At 42.0% G+C, this 27,756-nt stretch overlaps 1 protein-coding gene and 1 long non-coding RNA gene across 2 annotated transcripts in view; one reads left to right on the forward strand and one right to left on the reverse strand.

The window, feature by feature from the left end:
• NTN1 (netrin 1) overlaps positions 1-27,756 on the reverse strand; it is a 367,906-nt gene that overhangs the window by 24,893 nt on the left and 315,257 nt on the right. The gene's annotated exons all lie outside the window — the stretch shown is intronic.
• On the forward strand, positions 13,464-15,275 carry LOC122752983. Its single transcript, XR_006356230.1, has 3 exons — positions 13,464-13,547; positions 14,161-14,216; positions 14,839-15,275. It is a non-coding gene; the product is annotated as an uncharacterized LOC122752983 (long non-coding RNA).

The raw sequence follows: 27,756 nt of genomic DNA on the forward strand, positions 1-27,756 counted from the left end.
AAACTTCAAGCCACTGACCTTCCGTGATCTCCACTGACCAAATGGAGAAATTTAAGGCCAAAGAACTGAGCTCAAGGAGCTGTAGGTAACTAGCCAGGCGGACACATACACTAGGCTATTTGATGTCAATGTTGTCCTTTTCCCCATTTTTATTAATGAAGTGAAGGGCTGATGTCTCCAGGGAAACTCTTGACGGGCAGTGCCACACCAACCTGCAGGTTTTTGACCTCTGACCTCTGCAGCTAACCACATATGGTTCCCCTAAAGCTCAAAGGTTTTGCTTTCCCTGTGGCCAGGCACTTTCAGCCTCAGCTGAGCCCTTCCCTCCCTGGCCAAGGCACTAAGGGATGAGTAAGCTTTGGTTGGAGTGAGGTGTTTGTTTTGTTTTGTCTTTCGCAGCCTGAAGGGGAGAAATAGGGCCAAATGCCACATGTTGCTATAGCCTCTTACTTTAGGGCTCAGCTTCAAAAACTAGGGTTTGGGGGCATTTCCCCCATAGGGATTGCCTTAATGATTCCACACCAAGGTTGCACCAGCTGGAAGGACCCTACAAAGGTCATTGCCTCTGAGCAAGACAGAGGGAAAGGGCTTCTCAGTAGAGGATAGACAGCAGAGGAAGTGTAGCTGTGGTATTGAGGAGAAAGCATTAGACTGGGGGGGGGGCAATTAAGTGGCGATGTGGATAGAACACTTGCCCTAGAGTCAGGAGGACTGGAGTTCTAATCTGACCTCAGACACTTAACACTAGCTGTGTGACCCTGCGTAAGTCACTTAACCCCATTGTCTCAAACATCTTGGGCTATCTCCAGTTGTCCTAATATATATATATCATGCCACTGAACCCAGATAGTTCTGGAGGAGAGAGTGAGGTTGGTGACTTTGCACTGTCCTCCCTTAAGTCCAATTCACTGCAAGTCATGACATCTCTCATGGTCCAGGACAAAACATCAATGACAACAGACTGGGGACCAGGATGCTTGGGTTGAAGTTAAGGCTCTGCTAGTAAGCAGTATGTGACCTTGGGAACTTTAATGGTCTCAGGAAACAAAGAATGAAAAAAGTTTCTTTCCTTTCAGTAGAAAAGTGGGGGCTACAGGGGCAAAATGTCACATATAACATTACATGTATATATAATGATTGTGGTGCAAAAATAAAAGGCATCAATAAAACTTATTTATTTAAAATTTTTTCTTTCTCTTCATCTCACCAATTTCCATGAGCTCAACAGTCACCTCTATTCAAGTGACTCCCAGGTCTATATGTCCAGCCCTTTTGAGTGCCAGTTCCATACCAACCCACCATCTTTTGGATATTTTCGGGGTTTTTCTTTGTTTGGTTGTTTTTTTTTTTTTTTTGTGAGGCAATTAGGGTTAAGTGACTTGCCCAGGGTCACACAGCTAGTAAATGTCAAGTGTCTGAGGCTGGATTTGAACTTAGGTCCTCCTGAATCCAGAGCCGGTGCTTTATCCACTGCGCCACCTAGCTGCCCGGACATTTTCAACTGGATGTCCTGTAGACATCTCAAATGCAACATATCCAAAATAAAATTCTTCTATAAGTCTCCCCCTCTCCTAAATATCCCCATTTCTTTCAAGAGTACCACCATTATGCAAGGTAGCATAGTACAATGAAAAGAAAAATTGATTTAGAATCAAGGATCCTCATTCAGATCTGATGTCTACCATTTGTATGATGTTGAGCAAATCACTTAACATTCCTGGGTATTAATTTCTTTATCTGTATGCAATGAGAGATCTGGCCAACAAGGCCTAGTCCTTTAGAGTACTTGCCCTTCCCTGTAGATTATACTATGTATGTGCAATATTCCCTGGAAGGTTCTAGAATAATATGTGGAACTTGGAGGAACCTGCTTCTGACCACAAATGATTCAGAAGTCTATACTATATAATAAGAAAAAGCCTGAAGTCTTCAAGGAAGAAGGACTGATCATAGCATCAGAACTGAGTTTACATTAAAAAAAGGATCAATATACCTCTCCCATGGACTTTTTTGTGCTTCTTCTTCCGAGGAAGATTGTGATAAACTGCTGGTGGGGGAGGGGAAGCGGGCTCCCATCTCTCACCCATCTGCCATGTGTCCACAAATGCATGATATCACTGTTTCTTCTTTTCTCTGTGTGTTCATTCTTTTTTACTCATAGGTGAATAACTATCTGGAGAAGGAATTGGCCAGCTGACATATAATTCTATAAGCTATATTTTGGGATTTTGGAAGCACATGTTGTTGTTTTTTCAAGCTCACTTAACTTTTCTTATTCTATTTCCTCATCTATAAAATGGAAATTATAACCCTTACTCCAGGTACCTACTCTAAGGTAGGTAGAGTAAAAATTATGGTGAAAGCCTTATAGAAAATGTCTGCTATTATCCATTCCTTGTGTTTCTCAGCCCAATTCCTCTACTTTTTAATCCAGTTTCATTCAACAAGCATTTCATTTATTATGCACCTACCAAATACAAGGATATGGGCTAGGACCTAGAGATACAAAAAAGAAACGAAAACTATCCCCTTCCCCCTGGGATGGGGGAGAGACAACATGTAAAAAGTTAAGCACATATATGACAATATGAAGGAGACAGACAACTAGGGAAATCATAAAAAGGTTCAACTTTAAAGATGGATTCTAAGAGGAAGTGATGAGAGGAAAATGCATTCCAGGCATGGGGGGGCGGGGGGGGGGTGATGAGGGGTGGGGAGGCAGCTTGTGCAAAGACACAGGGATGGAAGCTGGAATGTCAAATTCAGGAAACAGCAAGTAGGCCTGTTTGTCTGGGATCCAGAGTGCATGAAAGGGAGTAACATAAAATAAATTTGGAAAGGTAGATTGAAGCCAGATTGTGGCTGGGCCTTTAAGTGTTGTAAAGCAATAGTCCTAAAGATGCGTCCTCTATTGTGTGTATTTATGTTTTTTTAATATTTACTATTAAATTTTTAGTACTTACTTTATTGATGTGAAACTTTCATGACAAACAGAAATTTTTAAAGGATGAGATACATACAGATGAAATAGCTTGAAACTGTACTAGGATTTTGGGGACACCCCATATTCCTTCCTAAGAGTCAGTAAGGAGCCACTGGACTTTTCTGAGTAAGGCAGTGTGATGTGGTTAGACTTGAGTTTTGCTTCCAAAGATTTCGTTTGGGAGAGACTTGAATACGGAAGATTTTAATTAGAAGCCTATTGCAATAATCCAGTCGAGAGGAACTAAACTGAAAAGATCATCCAGTCCAACCTTCTCATTTTACAGAGAAGGAAACTGAGGCAGAATGAGCAGAAGTGACTTGTCCGAGATGACACAACTTGTCTATGTGGCAGAAGCCAGGCTTTCTCTTCTATCAGTTCTCCCTCCTTCAGTCTTCTTCAACATGCAAACCCTCGCCACTCTCCCCTACCTCCTCTTCAGCTGCTCTACCATGCAGCAGCAGCTTTTCCTCAGCCAGAGTGGCCCTTCTCTCCTATACTACATGAACTTAGATAAGTGAGGTCCTGGCCAAGCTGGTGCTGATGCCAAGGTGGCACTGAGAAGCCAGCTGGTTGAACTGCCAATAATCTCTCCCTGCTGAAGAGTGTCTTTCCCTGGCTCCTCCCCAGCTGAGCTCCCATTGCAAACCACAAAGCCTACCCAGGGACTAGAGGCAATGGCAATTAATGAGCCCTGGCTCCTAGAAAACAGGATGGGTAAAATTGGTGTAATTTGTAATTGAGGCAAGCTGTGAAGGCTAGCAGTGGGAGGGCCCAGCAGCCATGTGATGCTGCTAAGTTCCAGCAATGAACCCCCTGAGGGGGAAGGAAATAAAATGAGTCACAGCTCTCAGAGCAATCTGGCTGTGGTCACATGATTGCCCCAGCCTTCCTCATGCACGGGCCGCTGCCCAGGGCACTTCTTGGATCCCTGCTGAAGAGCTCGAGGGGTAGGGCAGGCACAGTCATGGCTACTGCCCAACCAACCCCCATGAGAGCCACAGAACAATAATTGTTCATAAGTCCTTCTCTTAATAAAAAACACTGTGAAGGAGGTAATAGTAATGACAATTCATTGTCATTTGTATCCATATCTGGGTAACTAGGTGGTACAGTGGATAAAGTATCAGCCCTGGAGTCAGAAGGACCTAAGTTCAAATCCATTCTCAGACACTTAATAGCTGTGTGACCCCGAGCAAGTCACTTCATCCTGTTTGCCTCAGTTTTCTCAACTGTAAAATGAGCTGGAGGAGGAAATGGCAAACCACTCTAGTATCTTTGCCAAGAAAACTGTGAAGGAGCTCACAAAGTATTGAAGGACTGACCAACAACATATCCATATCCATCTCTCCATCTCTCCCTCCCTTTCTCTCTCTCTCTCTCTCTCTCTCTCTCTCCACACATATATATATACACATATATACATATATGTATGTATGTATATATTTACATATACACATGTAACTTAAGGATTTAGAAAGCATTTTTTTTCTTACAAAGCTTCTGTGAGGTATAGAATGTATCTACTTTGCAGATGAAGAAATAGGTCCAGAAGGATGGGTCTCTAATTAGATTTTCAATACCACACTGAAAGTAAAGTAAATAGTACAAATTATGTTATTCCCATTCTTCAGATGAGGAAACTGAGGCTCAGAAAGAAGTTACTTGCTCAGGATCATAAAACCAATCAATGATGAGATGTGATCCTCTGAGGCTAGTAGTCCTCTTTCCCCTATACACCCTGAGGGTTGAAGAAGTTGTTTAGGGAGTGGGGAAGAGTTGGCTCATAATCAGAGAAATGCTCTAATGCAAAGCTTTCTTTGGTGACCTGGAATTCCACTCAACTGAGGGTTGAGTGCCCTTTTTTTCCCAATTGGGCCCTTTACCTTCTCAAGGTCTCCTACTGCAAGGAACAGCTGCCACCATTTCACCTTCCACTTGTGTATATGTTGGTGGCCATAAAGCACTGCTACCACCACCAAAGAGCTGACTCACACCTCATAGCCTAAAAACCCCTTTTAGCCTCACAGCATGGAATATGAGTGTCATGTGAGGAGTCGGGGATTTTAACAAGCAGGCCAGAATTTATGCATCCTTCCAAGCAGCAATCCCCCCTCCCCCTTCCCTTCCCCTCCCCATCCCCAGTGCACCCATTCTCATCTCATGAGGCTGCCATCGTTCCTAGAATGTTATTTCTCTCTGGGAATTGCCTTTAGAGGCAAGTTATAAGAACTTATCAGTCTCCTGTATTGGCAGACTTTAATTTAGATCAATAATTAGGCAGCTACAGTGGATAGAGAGCCCACTTAAGAGTCAGGACAACCTGGGTTTGAGCCCTACAAATGACACCTTGTAATCTCTTAGAGTGTGTTTAACTTCTCTATGTCCCTAGACAACTCTTTAAGACTAGACATTGTAGAATTTTTGATAAACTGCATTGGTGGAGGGAGTTTCTTCATCAGAGAGCTCTCCACACTGCTGAAATCACAATCCCAGACCAAAAAAACCAAACTCACCCCCAAACCAAAACAAACTAAAGCAGTCTGGTTACTCTCCTGCATCCTGCCCCAATTCAACATATTTGACTTCCAACACTCTTTCTGGCCATTTCACCTTTAAAAGATGAAAATTCACCCCTGCTGAGGATTTTCCAAAAAAATGCATCACCAGGCAATTTCCCAAAGAGAGCTCCCAGGGGGTAGCTTTGAAGGGGGTCAGGGTCATTATTTGGATGTGTAGATTCTGATTTACTTCTTGCAACCGAAGTCTCATTATGTTCTAATCACACCCACAAAGACTGGTTGGGAGGGGGCCCCCAGATTGGTGAGGCCACATACATTAGCTTTAGTTTCCTGCTGCCTTCCCGAAACAGCTGTTGGAAGGTCTACTCTTCATATAGCCCTTCCTGAGCTTCCCTTTGTCCCCACACCTCAAAGATATGAAGACCTGTTTGAGAAATTCTTCCTGCATTATTGCCATTGCTGGGGTTCCATCTGAAAACCTGAAAGGGTTGATAGAGGTTGGGAGGAAACTGATTTCCCGGGTCTCTCAGAATAGCCTAGTTAAATGGTTCTCCTCTGTCCGCAGGTCATCATGGCAAGATGAGGCCTAGTGGGCCACTTAACCTCTCTTAGAATTCTCTCACTTCTGAGAAAATTATGACCCCTTAATTGTAATCAACAGGAAGAACTGATTGCTTTTGATGTGGCCCCAATGAAGAAGAAAGAAAAAAGGAAGAGCATGAGAAGAGGGAAGGAGGAAGGAAAGAAAGAAGATTCAAAAAATAAGGACAGATGAGAGGAAGGCAGAGAAAGAAAATGGAAGGAAATACGAGAAAAAAGAAAGGATGAGGGAAGGGTAAAGAGAAGATGAGAGGATGAGATGAGAAGGAAAGAAAAAAGAGACAAAGAATAAACGATTAAAGGAGTAGAAAGTTATCCCTGGGCATGAGCTCTATGGCACAGTCTAGCATAATCCAAAACTGCTTTCAATGAGGCTGGGGAGATTTTCAGTGTCATTTCCTCATAAGCTGTTTCAGAGATCCTAGCGCGTTCTTCTAACCTGATAGACACTGCACTATGTGACCTCATACTGAGTCACAATTACCTGGGTCACCAGCTGGGTCTGAATCCACATCTGGCCTCCATGTGAGGCCCATTTAGTCAGGGGGGAGGGTCACATCTGGCTCAGGAACTCAGAGGGTCACCAGGAGACCAGTGACCTTTGGGAGAATGATCCCTGAGGCCCCAACAAAATAGGCCTGAAAAGTCAAGCAGCAGCAGTTGTAACATAGATGCTGTTAGGTGTGGTTGCCTAGATTGATTTAAGTATATTACACACAGAGTTTTCTGCAATCCTGAAATTCCACATTTTCAGCACAGCACTTTTTGGGGCTAGTGATATGACTTGGAGGGGTTGCTGACTAAGATCCTTAAAAGGGGCAGCCTTCTTTTTCTAGGATACAGGAATGTGCACTTCCACACACTTTGGCTTGGGGGAAGACAAGAGAGCCACTTATGTTGGCTCCCTCAACTCCCACAGTCTGAAAACTGGGACACCTGTCAGGTCTCTGTGGTTCTCAAGGATGTATTTTTGTCTCCTGCCCCCTGCAACAACACACAAGTCCCCATTATATATTGTTCTGGACCTCAGTTTCCTCAAATGAATGGATGGATGAACTTCGTGGCCCAATTAAACTTGCTTTCGTGCTGTTCCTCATACACAAAACTCCATCTTGCATCTCCCTGAATCCTCCTTTCTCATTTCTACCTCATAAATCCCTAGTTTCCAACGAAGCTCATTCCAAACATCAACTCCTACATGAAGCCCTTGCTGATCCTCCCAGCACCTAGTCCTTTCTCCTGGAAATTGCCTATTTATTTTGTAGGTAATCTGTATACATCTATATGGTATACATTGTCTCCTCTGCTAGAATCTAAGATTACTGTGAGCTATTTGTTTTGTCATTTCTTCTTCACTACTTAGCACTCTACACACTCTACCTGGTACACAGTAGACACTTAAGAAATAACTGTTTATTGGTTTATCATGGTGGTTTAGAGGTACTGAACCCAAGTTCAAGTGAAAGGAGTGACATCTCTGGGCTTTGTCTTGAAAAGGGGTCCAAAGTTGTGGGAATTGTGAGATACATTTTGCTTCATTCCAAGGCTCACTGACTGGGAAACAGCTAGATTATTCAAGAGAAGCAGCTGGGCAAAGATCTGTGTGAATTTACTGTGATCATCACCACCCTTATCAAAATCATAAAATCTTAAAAGAGTTTGTGAAGAGATTTCTGAGGTCATGTAGATCAACTTTTGCTCAAGAGTATTAATGCTTCTCTATGACATGATTACAAGGTGGTCATTTAACCTCTACCTGACAACTTCCAGGAACAGAACTCAAGGCAGCTCATTCTAATTTAGGGCATCTCTAATTGTTGTTAGGAGGTTCTCCCTTATATTTATTTAGCCAAAATCTGTCTTCTTATAACTTTCTACACATTAGTCCTAGTTCTACACTCTGGAACCAAGCAGGAAAAAATCTTTTCATATGGCAGCCCTTCAAATACTTAAATATTATTTTCATATTCTCCTGCGGTCCTTTTCTTCAGGCTACATATCTCCAGTTCAACAGAGTTTCCTATGGTATGGTTGATACTACGCCCATCCTCCTGGTTGCCCTTTTTGAATCTCCACCTCCACTGACACAGGTGAGGGACAGAGAATCCAATGGTGCCTGAATTTAGCAATTCATAAATACAGCCTGAAGATAAGAGTACAGGTTTGGAGAGAGATGTGGTTTGAGCTGTGATCAAAATAAGTAAATAGGAAGGCCAGTCTGGGGTTAAAACTAGGAATTCACAAAGGAAACAAAAGTCCATGTAGCTAGGCAGGAAGTGATAAAACAAAACGGAAGTAGAACCAAGAAAACGCCATGGGGGAGAGGAAAAAGAGAAGCATGAAGTAGAAGAGATTTTGTCTTATGCAAAAAACAGAGCCTAAAATATAATCCTCTCCCATCAACAGGATGTCAGTCAAACCTTTTCTCTCCTTAGTTGTGGTCCCAGACATTATCCCTCCCTAGAATGGTTTTCTGGAGCTCAGGCTTAGTGATCCTGACTTGAGTTGGGAGAGCCTCCTTCACCACTCCACTCTCTCCACTCAATTTAGGATCTTGCAAATTGTGTACTGGTTCAAATGTTCTCTTTGGGGCCCATAGCCTTCTCACGATATCATGTACTGGAGGTGGCCCATAGCCTTTTCCAATTCAGGATCTCTCAGGTTACATGTTTCTTGGCAATACATGATTAGTAGGGAAGAACTTGGCAGATATTGTTTAGGTTCCTCCATGGGGATCCTGTTTTGATACCTCTTCATCCATAGAGGTGACCCTCGACTCTTTCGACTCTTTTTTTTTTTTTTTTTTGGTGAGGCAATTGGGGTTAAGTGACTTGCCCAGGGTCACACAGCTAGTAAGTATCAAGTGTCTGAGGCCAGATTTGAACTCAGGTCCTCCTGACTCCAAGGCCGGTGCTCTATCCACTGCGCCACCTAGCTACCCCGACCCTTGACTCTCAAAAGCTATGCCTGCAGATAATAAGCAAGTGCTCCCAAGCTGGCATTCTTTGTCACAGGCTCATAGATTTAAAGTTGGAAGAAGCCTTTGCAACCAGCACGTCTAAACTAATTTTACAGATGGCATATTTTGTTGTTCAGCTGTTTCAGTCACGTCCAACTCTTTGTGACCCCTATCTGGGTTTTCTTGGCAAAGGTACTGGAATGGTTTGCCATTTCTTTCTCCAGCTCTTTTTACAGATGAAGAAACTGAGGCAAACATGTCTTTCCCAGGGTCATACAACTAGGCTGGGGCCAGATTTTAACTTAGGAAGATGAGTCTTCCTAACTCCAGGCCCAGCACACTATCCACTGCACCACCTAGCTGCCCTAGGTGTATGGAGGGTCAGACAACAAATGTGTAAGGTGAGCTTTTCCTGACTCCTAAGGCCAGTGCTCTATCCACCAAACTGCCTCTTCACATATGGTTTACCTATCCAAGATACGGCCAGTTGTGCCACCCCCTTCAGTAAACTCCACTGGAAGATAAATGAGTTGGGCATGGGATTTTGCTTTCATAGTTTACTGATACAGCACTAACATTAATCATATAATTGTCCATTAGAGAGTATTGGCAACTAAATATCTGATCTTTTTTTTTAATCTGATGATCTCTTAAACCTAGGTCATATTCCAAATTCCTCCTAACTGTTGTCTCTATGCCTTTCTAATAAGTAGTTTTGCCCCATCCACCAATGATGTAGTCCTCTGTCGGGATTAACTAACAGAAGTACATGCAGAACCATGCTGTGGGAGTGAGTTTTGTGGCCTTTGAGAGGTAATGTTTGCCCACGTTCTCTTCTGTGTTGGTTAATGTGGTACAGGCAACTAGTTGGTACAGTGGAGAGAGCACTGGCATGCAGTTAGGAAGACATGAGTTTCAAATTCAGTCTCAGAACTTCTTGTTCTTCCCCGCCCCCCCCCACCTTGTGCTACTTGTAGGAAGACAGGAAAAAAATTAGAGATTACTATAGTTTCAGAAATGACCTAATGTAAGACAATTAGGATGAATGTATATAAATGACTGACCCTCCAACCTGACTACCTCCAGGATCATTCATTACAAATAGGTCTAGCCATTTTTTCTAAACCTGATCAAAGACCATGATCGTAACTAGGATTTAACCATGTCAAATACTAGCTTGGGCTCTTAAAGGGGCCATTATGACCTCTTATCCTTACCCAAGTCAAGCAAATCTTGTAGCTGACAATTTTGGACTCTAAGAGGTATCAAAATTCACTTTTAGAGCTGGGGCAGTGACCAAAAATAGCTTACCCAGCCAAATTGAATATAATCATGAATGGGGGGGGGCGGGGAGAAGAATATTGAATGAACTGAAAAGACTTTCAGGTGTTTCTGACAAAAAAGACCAAAACTCAATGGAAATTTTTATATATATAAGATCCAAAAGAAATATATGGAAAACATTAAAGACCAAGGGATTCATTAAAGTCAAACTGTTTACTTCTTTTTTTAAAAAATCACTTTGAGCTCATGAAAAAAAACACTCTATAACATCCATTTCATGTCAGATAGAAGGTTGAACAGTGGGCAGCCTGTCCCAATATGAGACACTACAAAGGTCATCTTTGCCCAGATGGTGGAGAATTATTTAGGATTATTGTTCATAAATATTTTGATTTGTTTTGTTTTTTTGTTTTGTGGGGCAATGAGGGTTAAGTGACTTGCCCAGGGTCACAAAGCTAGTGTCAAGTGTCTGAGGCTGGATTTGAACTCAGGTCCTCTTGAATCCAAGGCCAGTACTTTATCCACTGTGCCACCTACTGCCTCAATATTTTGATTTGTACCAGAAATCCTGGGAGACACTCCACATCTTCCTAATGGACCAATCTAGAAGAATCACTGAGCTCCTATTTGGCATAGCAACTGGCTTCATTATCTTCTAAAGTCTGCTTCCTACAAGGCACTTGCAGGCATCCTGGAACAGAGTTGGTTTGGGCCTGTAGCTCCAGAACCTAATAAGGCAGCAAAGAACTCTACCATCCTCCAAATCAAGGGTGGCAATTTGTCTTTATTCAAACTTGAGGCCAAATTATCAAGTTTATGCCTCCCACTAGGGGAGAAGGAGAAAAGAATAGTGATGATGTTTGGAGGTGGGGTGAGGACAGTTACAGTGAACATGTAATCAGATGCCTTACTCCTTCCTACCTCTGTAAACCAGGCCAATCACTTTCCTTCCAAGGACCTCATCTTCTCATTTGCCAAATTAGGAGACAATACTAGATGACCTTAGGGTCCATCCCAGTCTTGGCGTTCTATGATTTTATAGGACCAGCAGCATCACCACCACTGTGATCTGGGACTCTTATGCCATCACCACTCTCCCCACCCCACAACACACAAAACAATCACATATGGTCCCTTTGGAGGGTTTTCAAGGCTGACCAGGGGTTGAAGGGGTGGTATATGGGGTATGGTTGTTAGTTCTGCTACCTCTTGGGGATCCCAGTAGGCTTTCTCAATATCAGAAACATTTAGGTCTTGATACAAGAAAGAGTGGTCTCTGTTTATCTGTTTAGTTCTTCTGTTGTCTTTACACAATATCGTTTTCACTCCATAATTTATTATTCTCTCTCAGGGGAAGATTTTACCTTGAGGCTTCCTTTGTTCTAGAGTGCTCTGGGGAGGAAAGAGTAAACTGGCAACTCTTGAATTCCAACCCCCTGCCCCCAGGGAAAGTGTTTTTCTTTCTTTTGTCTATACTCACTCCTCTTTATGCACTTACCACATTCATATTTGTATTTTGTATATCTCCTTTCCACTATCACATAGTAAGCACCATGAGGTCAGGCATTATATTTTATACTTCTACCCATCAGTGGTTCTAAAGGTTCAGCATGACCCTGGGTTCTTGCCATGCAAACTTTCTCCTGTCTTATCAAGCTAGAAAAGCTTCAAAAATGAGCCAAATAATGGCTTGTGGCATGTGGTCCAAGGACCAATCTAGATAAATTTAGAAATGCTCGTCACCAGAGGATTGGTCATTTAGGTGATTTTTTTTCCTATCAGCAATTCACAAAGTAGTGAAGATGTGGGTTCAAATCCTGATTCAGATACTTATTAGCTGAATGACCCTGAACAAATCACTTCACTTTTCTGGACCTCATCCTCGTCTATAAAATGAAGGAGTTCGATTTAATGGTGTCAAGGGTCCTTCTTTTCAGATCTAAATCTATGATTCCCTCTACCCCAAAATTATCTACTAGTATGATTTTTTTTCCTGTGGGGCAATGGGGGTTAAGTGACTTGCCCAGGGTCACACAGCTAGTAAGTGCCAAGTGTCTGAGGCTGGATTTGAACTCAGGTTACTCCTGAATCCAGGGACAGTGCTTTATCTACTGCGCCATCTAGGTGCCCCAATTATCTACTAGTATGAAGGAGGTTGCAATCTGCATGGATAGAGGAAGTATTCTCATAGACAACATTACAGATTTTTTTTGGTGAGGCAATTGGGGTCAAGTGACTTGCCTAGGGTCACACAGCTAGTAAGTGTCAAATGTCTGAGGCCAGATTTGAATTCAGGTCCTCCTGACTCACCTAGCTGCCCCAAAATTACAGATTTTTTGAGGAACACTCTGCCTTTATTTCCTAGTCCAATTCCTTGCATACTGTAAGGGCTTAATAAATAAATGTTTGATGAACAAATGATGTTGGTATATGCCAGGCTGTGTTACAAGGTTGTGTGATAATATAAAAAGAAACAAGTTCCATTTGGAATCACATACAAATTGATCTTTTCCACAACAACAGAACCCACTGCCACACGTAGCACATGCACACAACACACAGAATGCATCACACATCTCATTTCTTGTCACCAAGAGCAGTTGAACATTCCTCCTTTGCTACACCCCCAGAAGTAATCATTTTGGGATCCTAGGAGGAATACTTGAAGGGAAATCATCTTCTGAAAACATTTTTATTTTCCATCTGGTAATGCCAAACTGTCTTTCAACAAAAGGAGTGACTAATAAAATCTCTGGGAAGTAACAGTTTTTCCAAGAATGGGCAAAAGTGAGATGATCTCACCTTTCAGAATGTGATCCATCTGTTTCCTCCCCTACATTACTAGTCTAACAGAGCTGGGCAAGGTAAGTAAGGGCATTCAGTCACCGGAGGGGACCATGATAAATTCCCCTGTGACTCTGCTGACTTGAATTAGGAAGGGAAAACAGTTAACTTTGTTCAGTCTCCCTCCCCATGATAGGGAAGAGAGGGAACATGTGAGTATGTGAGTGCCTCTGTGACTGGCTATCAAGTTTCCTAAGCTATAAAATTCATCGACATGGATTCCATTTGTATATGTAAATGAGGTTGATACATATGTTTGTTTCTCTCCAATAGAACATATGTCTTACCCACAGCAAGCACTTAAAAGATAAATGTTGAATGAGGGAGAGTACATGTGAACAACTGTGGATGCCAGGTATGCACATACGCTTCTTGTCAATAAGTATATGTTAATATGTGCATGAGAAACTGTGACTGTGTGTGGGTGAATCTAGGTGTTCCTTCAGGGTAGGAATTGTAGATTTTTTTTATCTTTGCCTAGAAGAGGATTTCGTATATTTTAGACATTTTTAAATGTCTGTTGAATTGAATGTGGTTGGTACAATGAAAAGACCAATGGATAGGATTTTTGAGAAGCTGAGTTCAAATTCTGGTTCTTACTGTGTGACCATGGACAATTTATTTCCCCTCTCTGGGACTGGGTTTCCTCCTTCTTGAAAATTAGGTAGGTAGATTAGATGAGCTCTAGGGCATAGACTTTTCAGCTCTATATCTTATGAATCCATTTGATGGGTTTTGTTATAGAGTTGTGTGTATATGAATGAGTGTATCTGAATGTAAGGATGAGAGGGTGTATCTGTGGAAGTGGAGGGAGATGAGATGATATATTTCTGTAAGGTGGGGTAAGAGTCTATGTGGGGGAGAGAATGAACTCTGAAGTTTACACATCGCTTTGCAGACTCATACACACGATTTGCATGCCTCCTTTAAGAGTAGGTGCTATGGGTGTGATTATGCTTACTTTACAGATGAGAAAACTGAAGTCAGTGACTTGCACATGGCACACAGCCATTAAGCATCCAAGGTAATATTGGGGTCTTTCTGACTTCAAGTCCAGCACTCTATCCATCACATTACAAAGTCTCAGTTGGGGAAAGAAACTGATGTGAAGGTAGAGGGTCTCTCTTTGGTGGGGATGGAGAAAGAGAAAATAAAAGATGGGATCGGGATCTGGATCTATCCAAATGGCAGAGTTTTGGAGGGAAAAATACTGTCTTTTCCTACTTATGCTAAGAGGCAGGTGAGAATCATGATGACCCTTCTATGGGTGACAGGGAGCTAGCCAGTGGGGGGTCCAGTTCTTAAGGTCCTAACACTACGCTCTGCCTGTTGCCAGCTCACATGGGAGGTTTGATAAGCTAACTTCCAGTGATGAAGGCCTCAGCCCTCCCCTTTAGAGCAAATGCATGTGTTATGGGGCTGTTTCCTGTCATGGTGGGGTGAGGAAGAATGATTTTAATTGGCTGCTGAGCCATTCAAATGACTCCAAAAGAAGATTCCAACTTCTTTCTCTCCCTGAAAGCTTGCAAGTGAGGTGGAAGAAATGCTAGAAGCCTCCAGGTGGGGAAACCCCTCCCCGACCTAGTTGCCATATGGCCTTGAACCCATGGTGCTTATATTTTTCTGTCTGGTGTGTTTATTCTTAGGTGAATGAGTATCAGAGATGGAACAACCGCACGAGCTTCAATGAGTCAAAAGAAACACTAGAGGCTCAGCAGTGCCAGGCATCCATAGCAGAGGCTGCTAGCTGCTGCAGCTAGTGAGTCTGGCCAGTGAGCCAAAACAGCCCTGATGACGAGGAATGTGATTGATCCAGTCCAGCCACACTTGCTGTGTTCTTGCTGAGAAGTGAACTTGGTGGAAGGAAGTTTTTCTAACTACCACTTTATGAAGGCAGCTAGGTGGTACAGTGAATAAAGCACTGGCCCTGGATTCGGGAGGATCTGAGTTCAAATCTGGATTCAAACACTTACTAGCTGTGCGACCCTGAGCAAGTCACTTAACCTTCATTGCCCCGCAAAAAAAAATAGCTAGTACCCATTCTAACTACCACTTTATGCTTCAATCCATAGTACAACTTGTTTGGGAGGGATATTTCTGTATATCTGTTCTTGCTCTATATTATCAATAAATAGCCCCTTCCAAAAGCTAATTGAAGTTATCTAGTCATCACATCATTGGAGAAACAGCAATGATACTGGGGTGTTAATTCCTGAAGAGATGAAATCGAGGAAATATTAACTGGTCATTGACATTGGAAGAAATAAGCCAGATGAGAGCTTGTAAGCAATAGGATTAGAGAACTCTGACCCTTTTGCCATAAGGCACCCAGAGAGGGAACTGTAGCTGATCTCTGGAGATGTGATCTATCAACATGAGTATAAACAGGGAGAGTGAGCTCAAAGCTTGCATGTGCTACCTATATGCATATGGTCTCTCTGATAGAATGTAAGTTCCTTGAGGGTAGGGAATATTCTGTTCTTGTCTCTGTATTCTCACTGCCCAGCACAGTACTTGGCACATGGGATGGGATAGGAATGGAAATGGATCTGCATTTACATTAAGGATAGGAAACTTCTGATAAAAAAAACACACCCAACAACATTATTATCAATGCAGAAGAGAAACTTCTCTGCAATTTATGGCCTTAGAGAGTTTTCTGGGGGGCATTTAGAAGTTAAGCAACAGACAATACATATCAGAGGCAATATTTAACAGGTCTTCTTTGATGCCAAAGCTGCTTCTCACCAGACACAAATTAAGTGTTTAATAGATAACTTGCTGATTGATTAATTTGGGGGGTATATTGAAAGGGAATGGAAAGGACAGACAAGTAGCTCCTCTTCCCAAAGAGAGTTCAGTTGTCCAAAACCACAGAAAAGCATGGTGTCTGTAGCTCTGAATAAGCAGTTGGGATGGGAAGGTAAAATGAAGTGAGGAAATAAAGAGAATCCCAGAATCTAGGAATTCGAAAGGAGCTCAGCAGTCACCTAGTCCAACTTATCCCTGCAAAGAATCCCCACTTTAACACAGACAGCATATGGTCATTCAGTGTCTCTGAAGACCTCTGGAGAAAGCCCACTCCACTTTTCAATAAGCTCTAATTTTTAAGATTTCCTGCCAATAAAACTGAAATTTGCCTCTTTTTCAGCTTCACTGATTGCTCTTGATTCTGTTCAGTGGAGGTAAATGGAACAAATCCATCCTCTGAATGACAACCTATCAAATACTTGGAAAAAAAAGCTCTCATGTGCGCCGCCCCCCCCCCCCCCCCCCCCCGGTAATTCTTTTCTTATCCAAGCTCAACATGCCCAGTTATTCAATTGATCCTCCTAAAGAAAGGAAGAAAGAAAGAGTAGAGGGGAGGATAAGAGGGATTCTGGAGGACAGGCCCCTGACAATATCAGGTATATGATATTCAGGTCAACAGCTTAGAGTCCACACTCAGAGTAGAAAGGGGGGAAGGAAGGGTAGGCCTTCCAGGGAAGGTGGCAGCTGGCAGCTGTTGCAGAATGCCTATGTCTTTTGTGCATAGTATTTGTTTCTCAGAAGCAAGCTTTGTGTTTGACAGAAAAATGCACAGGTCAGTAAGAATGGAGAGATTAGGTGCTCTCCCGGGAAGCCCTCCCTTTGTCTCCAGCCCAGGTGTGGGCTGAACAGAGCATTCATCTTGTCCTCATAGGCCTGACATGACTGCTCTTGTACCGGGGTGAGAGTTGTTTTCTGTGGCAAGAGATGGAGAGCTTCCAGTATTTCAACGAATGACTGACATTTCAGTTGGATGTCATATCACCACTGTGAGGATCTCACCCCGGAATTCAACTAAGATGAATCCTTAGCTGCTCATTTATGACATTCCAATGTCCCCACAGATCAATGGAAATATCTGGAGTCAGAGAACTTGATCAAGTTTTGTGCTGCCTGTATGACCTCAAGTGAGTCTCTTAACATTTCTGGGCCTCAGTTTACTTATGTGTAAAATCAACGAATTGGACTATATTACTTCTAAAATTCCCTCCAGCTCTAAAATGCTAATCCTACAAAAAAAGAATTGTGACTTCCTGTAGCAGCTATCACCTTGATATCTGGGGAAAATCATTGCCCTAAATGGGAGAGAGCTTATTCATTGTTAGAGCTGGAAGAAATCTTATATATTATCTATTTCAATCCCCTCTTTTTGCAGATGGGAAAGAAGAGAAAGTCATTTTGACTAGTCACAGGGCAAGTTAGTGAGAAAGTTGGGATTAAAACCCAGATTTCTTGTTGTTTTTTCCTCTTAATATGCTAGATAGCACTGTTTTAGCAGAATTTCATTCCTGTTATCTGGAAATTACAAAAGAAAAAAAAACAGGATAATCTCATCTGGGCTGGGTTCTTAGGCAGATCAATGACAATAATAATAATAAAGGATTACCCTCAACACAATCCCCATAATAATAGTAGTAGATTACCCCACTATCATCCCCATGCTCTCATCTTCAATCTCCCCTTACCTACTACCTCCTCCCTGCTGCTTATGAACATGCCCAATAATTCATATGTATATAGTGGTTTAGGGTTTGCAAAGAGTTTTCCAGATATTATTTTGTTTGATAATGAATTTAAATGTTAGAGCCAGGATTAGAACCCAAATCCTCTAACCCAAATGCAGTGTACTTTCCAGGACACTACATTAATTTTAACTTGCATTTCAGTTTTAAAAAGGAACAAAAAGAGCTGCAATTTAGACTTTTCATTAATTCAGACTGGCTAACCCCCTCCCCAAACAAATAATCAATATTGGTAAGACTTAAGTATATTTACAAGCTGGGCAACAGAGCTCTTTCTGGTAGAGCACAGGTCCTGATTTTGGAGGTACGGAAAGAGAGGCAGCAATGGCCTGAGCTCCTACAGTCTTCCTAGTGAGTCTGACATCATGGGGAAAGATTCAGATTGTTAGAACTGGGTGGGATCTTAGGTATAATCTAAGTTTCCAAGCCCATTCAGTCATAGAACTATTTGAGGTTTAAACTATATTGCCAAAACCCATATGGCCTAGAGTTTGCGAGAAGATGGAGGAAGGAGATATGGAATATCCCTGGCTAAAACAAAGAGAGGTCAAAGGTTCAAGGAAATTATGTGATAAAAGAGAGAAGTTTAAGCCTATTTTTGTACTGTTGACGTGTAGCACCTCTGATAATGCCATATTTCATGTTTTAAAGGGAAAATAAAACTAACATTAAAATATCCTCAAAGAATCCCCATTCTTACTATACACCGTTTCACAGAGCATTATTTGGGCAGCACTTTGATGTGCTTGTCTTTTCACACCCAAGCCCTCCCCTCTTCTGAACTTCCCTATTAAGGGCATCCCCATCCTTCCAAGGTTTCCAACCTTAATGTCACCTTGACTCCTCTCTCGTTTACCCCCTCACAAATCTTGTGATTTCTTTCCCTACAACATATTTTATATGCATCCTCATTTCTCCACTTATTTAAACACTACTTTAGTTCAGACTATTTATAAAAGCCTTCTCATTGGTCAGTTGTTTCAGGTCTTCCTCTATTCCAATACATCCTTTACACAGCTCCCAAAGTATAGGTCTACCAACATCATTCTCCTACTCAGCAAACTTCAGCGGCTCCCTATTATCTCCAAGATTAAATATAAAGTCCTTTGTTGGGCATTTACATCACTTCACAAGCTGATCCCTTTCCAATCTTCATACATTCTACTCACATTCACATTTTCTATGACCCTCCACACTCTCGAAGATCCGCCCAGACTGGCCTACTCCCCGCCCCCCCAACATGACGAATCTATTTTCTGTCTTCATGCATGTAATACTCTCCCTGCCTACCTTTGACCTGGAGAATCTCTAGCTCTAAGATTCATCTCAAGTGCCACCTTCATCCAGGAGGCCTTTCCTGGTCCCCTAGCCCTGGCTGCTAGTGCCATCCTTTTAAGATTACCTTTTATCTACTCTGTACACATGCAACACCACACACACAAACATACACATATTCTGTGTGTATATCTATATATACTTTGCATAGATATACATAGATCATATATACACACATACATATGTATTTGAATATATGTTTATAAATGCATATACATGTATATAGTGGGGTTTATTTATGTATGCTGTCTCCTCTATTATTATTATTATTATTATTGAAGCCAGAGACTATCAGTTTCCCCTTTGTATTCGCAGGGCTTAACATAGTCCCTGGCACATGGTAATCAATTTAGGACTGGAACTCAGGAGAGAGATAAGACTTAAATGCATACATTTGGAAGTCATTGACTTGGAGATGACGGGTGAACCCATGGAGAGCTAACAAGACTCCCTAGGAAAGAGGGTAGATAGGGAAGAGAAGAGGGCCTAGGTTAGAAGCCTTGGGTACAACCATATGTAGCAGGGCAGAACATGTATGACCAAGAAAGATGCTCAGTTAGGTAAGAGGGAATTTTCAGTCAAATGATGAGGTTGTAAGTCAGATTGCAAAGGGTGACTGTGTGGAAATGGAGACAATGAGCATAGCTAACATTTTTTTTTTGAGGAAAGTTTACATTTAAGAAATTGTGCAATATGTTGGGGTTTGATGTCAATTAGTAAACAGACACTTTTAAAAGACACCACCACCAATAGGTAATTTGGAATCTATACTGGACGTCCTCTATGATAGTGGTAAGTCTTATCTAAAATTTGGGAGGAGGATTGAACCTTATCTCATGGAATGACAATCTCAGGGCTAGAAGGGGCCTCAGGGCCCCCCTGGTCCAATCCATAGCCAGACAGCAACATCATCTACAACATACCTGACAAGTGATCATTTTAGCATTTGCTTGAAGATCTATAATGAACGGAATCAAATCCCCCCAAAAGCAGCAAATTCCATTTTTGGATAGTTCTCGTGATTAGTAAGTTTTTCCTTATGTCAAGCCTACATTTCTCTCTTTGAAATGGATTCCACTCATTACTTTTAGTTCTACATTCTTTGCCAAGCCTAATCTTTCTTTCCATGTGACAACCCTTCAAATACTTGAGGAGGGTAATCATGTCTACCCCTTGTTCAGCAGAAACAGCCCCAGTTCCTTTGATGGCTTCTCAAATAACATGATCTCAAAGTCCTTCACCATCCTGGATCCCTTCTCTAGAGGCTTTCCAGCTTATCAATGTCCTCACTAAACTGTGGTATCTGGAACCGGACATAATACCCAACATGTGATCCAACCACAACAGTCTGGGCCCTCATCTGGACTATTGCAATAGCTTCCTCATTAGTCTCCCTGCCTCAAGCCTCATTCTTCTCCAATCTATTTTCCATATGTTGATATTTCTAAAGCACAGGTCTTAACACTTCACTTGTGCTCAAGAAGTTTCAGTAGTTCCTCATTTACCTGTATGAAAAAAAATACAAATAAATCCATTTGGCATTCAAAGTTCTTGGATACCTGGCTGCAACCGACTTTCTAAGCTGATTCTATATATCACTTCTCTTCCTGAACTTTACAATTCAGACAAAAAGCTCTACTTGCTGTTTCCCATATATTCCATCTCTTGCCTTGGCACAAGGTGTCTCACATGCTTTAAATTCTTCTCTTCCTCATCTCTACCTCTTAGTATCCCTCATTTCCTTCAGGATTTGGCTCAAATGCCACTTTCATGATCCCCCGCCCCCAACTGTTAGTGGTATCTGACCCCACTGAAATTACTTTGTATATGTTTGGGGTTTATTTATCCAGATATAGCTTCAAACCAGACTGTTTCTTTTTTGTCTTAATACGCCCAGTGCCTAGCACATACTAGCCTCCTAATACATGCTTATTGAATTGCCTAGCACAGTACAGATAGCAGGGGTATCACCTGTTCAGTCCCAAACACTAGACCTTTCTTAATAAAGGTTAAGACGATCAACATTTTTGGCTGCCAAATTATGTGGTTGATACATGTCAAACTTGTAATCCATTATAATCTCCATATCTTTTTCAGATAAGGTGCCACATGCTTTAAATTCTTCTTTTCCTCATCTCCACCTAGTCATGTCTCTGCCCCATCCCCATCTTATACTTTTGTTTTGTTTTTGTGGGGCAATGGGGGTTAAGTGACTTGCCCAGGGTCACACAGCTAGTAAGTGTCAAGTGTCTGAGGCCAGATTTGAATTCAGGTCCTCCTGAATCCAGGGCTGGTGCTTTATCCACTGTGCCATCTAGCTGCCCCCATCTTATACTTTTGAAACTAAATTTTTAAGCTAATTTTAAAAATTCAGGTATAAGACTTTACATATAACTCTGATGAATTTCCTCTTAGATTGGGCCATTCTGATTTTTTTAGATCTCTTTAAACCCTCACAGCTATTTGATGTGCTAGAACTATCAGTCCTGGATTTGTGTCACCTGTAAGTATGCCTTCTATAGCCTTATAGAAGCCACTGATAAAAACAAGTTGAGTCATTCAACCAGTTCCACATCTATCTGTGTTACTACCGCACATGCTATATCATTTATAATGACCCTTCCAGCTCTAAATTCTATATGATCCCAAGTCTCTTAGCATAGTACTCTGGCAACAAGTTCAGCTGTCCAGGGAGGTGAAATACCCTCCTCATCCCTAAAAATATAAGATCACAATAGCAACTCCCTCTTTTTTCCCCTCCCCAACTTTCTTTGGTTCAAAAGGGCTGAACTCAGTTCTGACACAGCCTGCACTGTCCCATCCACAAGGCCCAACATACTGGGGTATATCAGAGATAGAGAACAAATTCATTCTGGGGCTCGAACCCCACCCTAAACTCCAGCTCTCTGAAAATCAGAGAAGGAAAGGGGCCTAAACTGACTCACGGATGCATATCTGATTCAATTTAACTGAGCAAACATTAAGAAGTCTACCACGTATGATAGACTATGTCAGCCCTACAGACTACTTCTAGGTGCCAGTCTAGTGAAGCAAAGAAATCTGAACTCCTATATCTCTCACAGGCAACAAAGTTCTCAAAACCACTGCCGCATATGGCCGTGCTCAGTTCCACAATGGAAAGAAGGTTCTATTCAGCTGGGCAGTCTGGACCATAGGCCCTGATTTAGGTCAGGAGAGTAATGCTGGTAATTCTAATTAGGAGCTTCTGGAACATTCAAGTTTCTCTGGCCCCATAAAATTGAGGAAATGTGTTTTTTAATTGGCTTCCCACTGGGATGTCAGTCAGAGAACTGTGATTATCCACTCTAGGGCCTCTGCAAGCTTTTCTTCTGTCCTAGGCCTCATTCTAAAATGCCCCCTGCCCTCGACTAATGCCTGTTTACAAGGGGTCTCTGAAAAGAAGGCCCTTCCCCAGTGTCATCCTCCTGATGCCGAGGGCAGCTGAGTTCTATGGGGAGACAAATCACGAGGAAAGTTTTACAGTCCTACCTCACTCTCTGAAAACCCCATACAGACACTTAGGAAATGAACTAAAAACAGGTCAACTATAATTATGATGATGCTTATTTAAAAGTTGGAAAGGGCCTTGGAGAACATCTAGTCCAGCTTCATCATTTTACAGATGAGGAAAATATCCTGGGTTAAGTCAATGTTTGTCGAATTGAAAACACTAAAGTTCAAGGAGGCCCCAAATGACTTGTCCATGGCCACGATCCATGTAGTGGTGGCTAGAACTACAACAACCCCAGCCCCTAACTCCAGCCTCGGGTTCCTTCCACCCACTGAACTACAGTGCTGGTAAAAGATGTTCTTTCCACCTTTACAATTTATTTTTTGTGATGAGCTTAAGATTTTTACTTCTAATTCTGAAGTTTCATGGTTCTTTCAAATGTAAGGTTATACTATATCCTATACTTAGGGTTTAAGTATAACAATGCAACAATAGCTAGCATTTATCTACATAAATCGCTTTGAAGTTTGTAGAGTACTTTGTACATGTTATTTCATTGTTTTTGCACAACCACCATGTGAGGTAGGTGGTTTTTTGTTTTGTTTTTTGGGTTTTTTTGGTGGATCAATGAGGGTTAAGTGGCTTGCCCAGGGTCACACTGCTAGTAAGTGTCTAGTGTCTGTGGTCAGATTTGAACTCAGGTCCTCCTGAATCTAGGACTGGTGCTTTATCTACTTTGCCACCTAGCTGCCCCTGAGACAGAAATCTTCTAACCTCTGTCTGAAGTTCTGATGATGATTTGATGAGATACCTCATCCCAAAGTATCTGTCATTTATTCTGCTGCATCTGCTACCAATTTATTCCAGATACCGAGATTGCAATTTCCACTTTTTCTTTCTATTTCTGCCCTGTTCTCCCTCTCCCGGGGGGGGGGGGGGGGGGGGGGGGGGGGGGGAATGGAGCAAGCAAAACAATTATTTGTGGCATACTTTTAGGTAATTAAGATCATAGGATTTAGAGCTAGAGAAATTCTTGGAAACCATTTAGCCCAATCTCTTCACTGGATATATGAAGAGATTGCGGCCCGGGTCAAACAGGTAATGTTTCAGGGCCAGTATTTGAATTCAGGCAGACTGGTTCTGAGTCTAGTACTTTTTCCAGTATACCATTTAATCCTCGAATATAGTTTTTCCAAGTCTCCTCCTTAGCCCTACCCTGAAATCTTTTGTGCTCCATTTTAAATACCCTTAATTCCTTCAACTGATCCTCCTATGAAATGAGATTTTAAGTCCCCTCACTATCTTGGTTGCATTTCTCTGGATGTATTCCAGTTTGTCAATGTCCTTCGAAAATGTGGCATCCAGAACAGAACATGATACTTCAGGTGTTTTCAAAAGGAGAAACTACAATGGAAACTGGGAGACAGATTTGGGGTGGGGGGAAGTGAGCAATCCTCAAATTCAACAAATCCCAAACTCACTATCTTCCCTCCCATGCTCTGTGCCCGGCACAGGGCACATGAAGGTCATCACCTTGCTTGTTCTGAATTCCATGGTTGTGTTAATAGAGCCTAATATTACATCAGCTTTTTTGGCTGTCACAGCACACTGATGACTCATGGTGAACTTTCAGTCCATTAAAACCCTCAGGTCTGTTTCACATAAACAATTCTCCCATCATATATTCTCCATCCTATGCTTATATAGTTGATTTCTGAGATCCAAGTATAGAACTTAATACTTCTCCCTTTAAATTTTCATCTTCTTATTGGATACAGCCCATATAGCCAAAGCAAAAGCACAGAGCGGAGAGACGGAGAAGATCAATTTGGCTGGACTGTATGTGTGAAGGGGAGTCATGTGTAATCAGGGTTGGAAAAGTAGGTTGGGAGCAGGTGGTGAAGGGCTTTCACGACCAAACTGGAGTTTCTGTATGTTCCGAGAAGGTAACATGGAACTACAGGAGTTTTTTGAGGGGACTGGGGTGGTGGAGGGGGGGAATGACAGGATCGTGTCTCCAATTTAAGAAAATCCCCATGGCAATTGGGTGGATGGATAATGATCTGGATTAGGTCTATTAGGAGGCTATTGTAATCATCAAGGAGAGAAGTGATGAGTAAGGCAATGTTGGCTATGTGAGTGGAGAAGAGACAGATTTAAGACATGTTATGGCAATAGAAATGACACAATGTGGTAGTTGGTTGGACATGTGGGATAGGTGAAGAAAGCAGTTAAGGATAGTCGATCACTTCTAAGTGATTGGAAGGATGCTGGTGCCCTCAACACACACACACACACACACACACACACACACACATTATATGTATATAATATATATTATATATATGGAAGTTTAAATAAATGCTATGTTTGTATGGGAGGGAAAATAAGGAGTTTTGTTTTGACTTGTTAAATTTGAGGATCTCCCTCCCCCTCAAAAGTCTATTATCTCCCAGCTTCCATTGCAATCCCCATTTTGAAAATAAGGATATTTGCTCTTTTCTGGTCCTGTATCACCTCTGCCATTCCTTATGATTTTTCAAAGATCCCAGGGAGCAACTTATCAATCACATCTATAAATTTGGGATTTATTTTATCTGGGCCCAGTAGCTTGGATTCATTAAGGACAGCTAAGAAATGCCTTACTATTCCCTCACTTATCTTGAGTTTCAGTTCCCATTTTTGTTCTATTCTTTGCAGTCCAAAGATAATTTTCCTAGATAGAGAAAATCCAAGTATAATAGGATTTTAGTAGTTCTGTCTTCTCCTCTTTCTCATTTCTCACACTGACCTCGCCAGTGGTGCTATTCTTTCTTTAATCATGCTATGGCCCTCAGCCTAGAAGACAAAACAAAACTCTTTTTGTCCCTTTAACTAACCACATGCTTCAACTAGACTGTGCTTTAGTATTCCTGATACCTAGGTTTCTGGCATTCTTTTGTTTTCACCTTCTAATACCACGGGGCAGCTAGTTGGCACAGTGGAACAGTGGATAGAACACTGGCTCTGAAGTTGGGAGGACCTGAGTTCAAATCTCACCTGAGACATATACTGGTTGTGTGACCCTTTGGCAAGTCACTTAACTCCAATTGCCTTTAAAAACATCTTGGCCTTTTCCAGTCATCCTAATGTATATCTTGCCAGTGGACCCAGAAGGTTCCACAGGAGGGAATGAGGCTGATGAGTCTTCACAGCCCTTGCTCACTTAAATCCAATTCATTTCAAGTCATGACATCTGTCACGGTCCTCTTTGAGAACAAAGGACAAACAGCAACAATCTTCTACTACCTACATTTCCTTCCTACCTTATTCTTGGATGTGAATGTACATATGTCTTATGAGAAGATACATGACAGTAGGAAGATACAATGGAAAGAGAGCTGAATTTAGAGTCAGGGGGCCTGAGGTCAAATCCTGGCTCTGCCACTGTGTAACCCTGGGCAAGTCACCTTTCTGGACCACAATATCTTCCTGCATCAAAGAGAGTGTTGGGCTCTAAATTGTGATCCTATAAATACTACCTTTTCTTCCTTATTCCTCCTTATTTCTGTTTGTGTGGTTGGAATCCTGTTCTTGAGAGGATCCTGTCCATCTTGGGCCAAATTATCCTGCAGAATCTTAAGCCATGGGATCTCATATATTCTTTTTTTTTTCCCTTGTGCGGGGCAATCAGGGTTAAGTGACTTGCCCAGGGTCACACAGCTAATAAGTATCAAGTGTCTGAAGTCATATTTGAACTCATATCCTCCTGAATCCAGGGCTGGTGTTTTATCTACTGTGCCACCTAGCTGCCCCCTCATACATTCTTTCATTGAGAAATGTTAAATCCACTTTCCCAAAATCTAGGATGCACTTCAGACAATATCTAACTGGCTTATCTCTCATGAACTCTAAGATTGTCATTTGCCCCAAGGATTCCCCTTCTTTGAAGTCCTATAGCAATTGCTGTTGTCTGTCTTAATTATCTTAATTTACAGCATGTTATATGATAGCTAGAGCAGCTAGGTGGCACAATAGATAGAGTGTCAGGCCTGAAGTCAGGAAGACTCATTGTCCTGTGTTCAAATGTGGCCTCAGACACTTAGTTGTATGACCCTGAGAAAGTGACTTAACTGTTTTCTCCATTTTCCTCATCTGTAAAATGAACCAGAGAAGAAAATGGCAAACCACACCAGTATTTCTGCCAAGAAAACCCCAACTGGGGTCACGAAGAGTTGGACACAACTGAAATGATTGTACAATAACATGATAGCTGAAACTCATTTCATTTCTCTGATGTTTATGCCTAGTCTCTTTAGATGAGCAGTAAATTCTATGAAGGAACATTTTTCAAATTGACTCTTTCTTGCATGGTTCCTCACTAATTCTTCTCCCTTGCTTCAGGAGATCCCTATTAGCTCCAGGATCAAAGATAAAATCCTCTTTTTGGTGTTTAAGGCCCTTCACAAATGCATTCCTACCATTCCTATGCTCTCATACTTTGCTCACCTCCTCTCTGACACTCAGCTGGCCCAACTCAGCCTGCCAGCTATTTCTTACATAGGATACTCCATCTTTCAGGCTATGCCCCATGCCTGGAATGCTCATCTTCCTCACCTCTGACTCCTTTGAATTTATCAGCTCAGTAATCACCTGCTGAAAGAGATCTTTCCTGGTCTCCCACCCACTCCCACCCACCTGCTAGTGCCTCCCTTCTGAGATTACCTCCCAGCAATACTATTTATCTCTCTTACATACAGAGCTGTTAAAATGTCCTTTTCCCTGATGAGACTATAAGAGTGCACATGTGCAGCAAGCACACGCATACGCATGCATGTGCGCATATACACACACACAGAGATGGTAAGCTCTTTGAGGGCAGGGACCATGGTTTTGCCTTTTTTGTATCCTCGGTGCTTAGTACAGTGCTTGAGTCTTTTTTTTTTTTAAGTGAGGCAACTGGGGTCAAATGACTTGCCCAGGGTCACACAGCTAGTAAGTGTTAAGTGTCTGAGGCCGGATTTGAACTCAGGTACTCCTGAATCCAGGGCCGTTGCTCTATCCACTGAACCACCTAGCTGCCCCCAGTGCTTGAGTCTTAATAAATGCTTGTGACTGATTGACTACAGATATTAAAATAAATTTTTGGTTGATTACTTGACAGAAAGGTCAAGTAATATTCAAAGTTCAAGTCTTGGGAACCAGGAACCTGATACAATTGAGCAAAC

This window comes from Dromiciops gliroides, chromosome 4, assembly GCF_019393635.1.
Source record: "Dromiciops gliroides isolate mDroGli1 chromosome 4, mDroGli1.pri, whole genome shotgun sequence".
Lineage (NCBI taxonomy): Eukaryota > Metazoa > Chordata > Mammalia > Microbiotheria > Microbiotheriidae > Dromiciops > Dromiciops gliroides.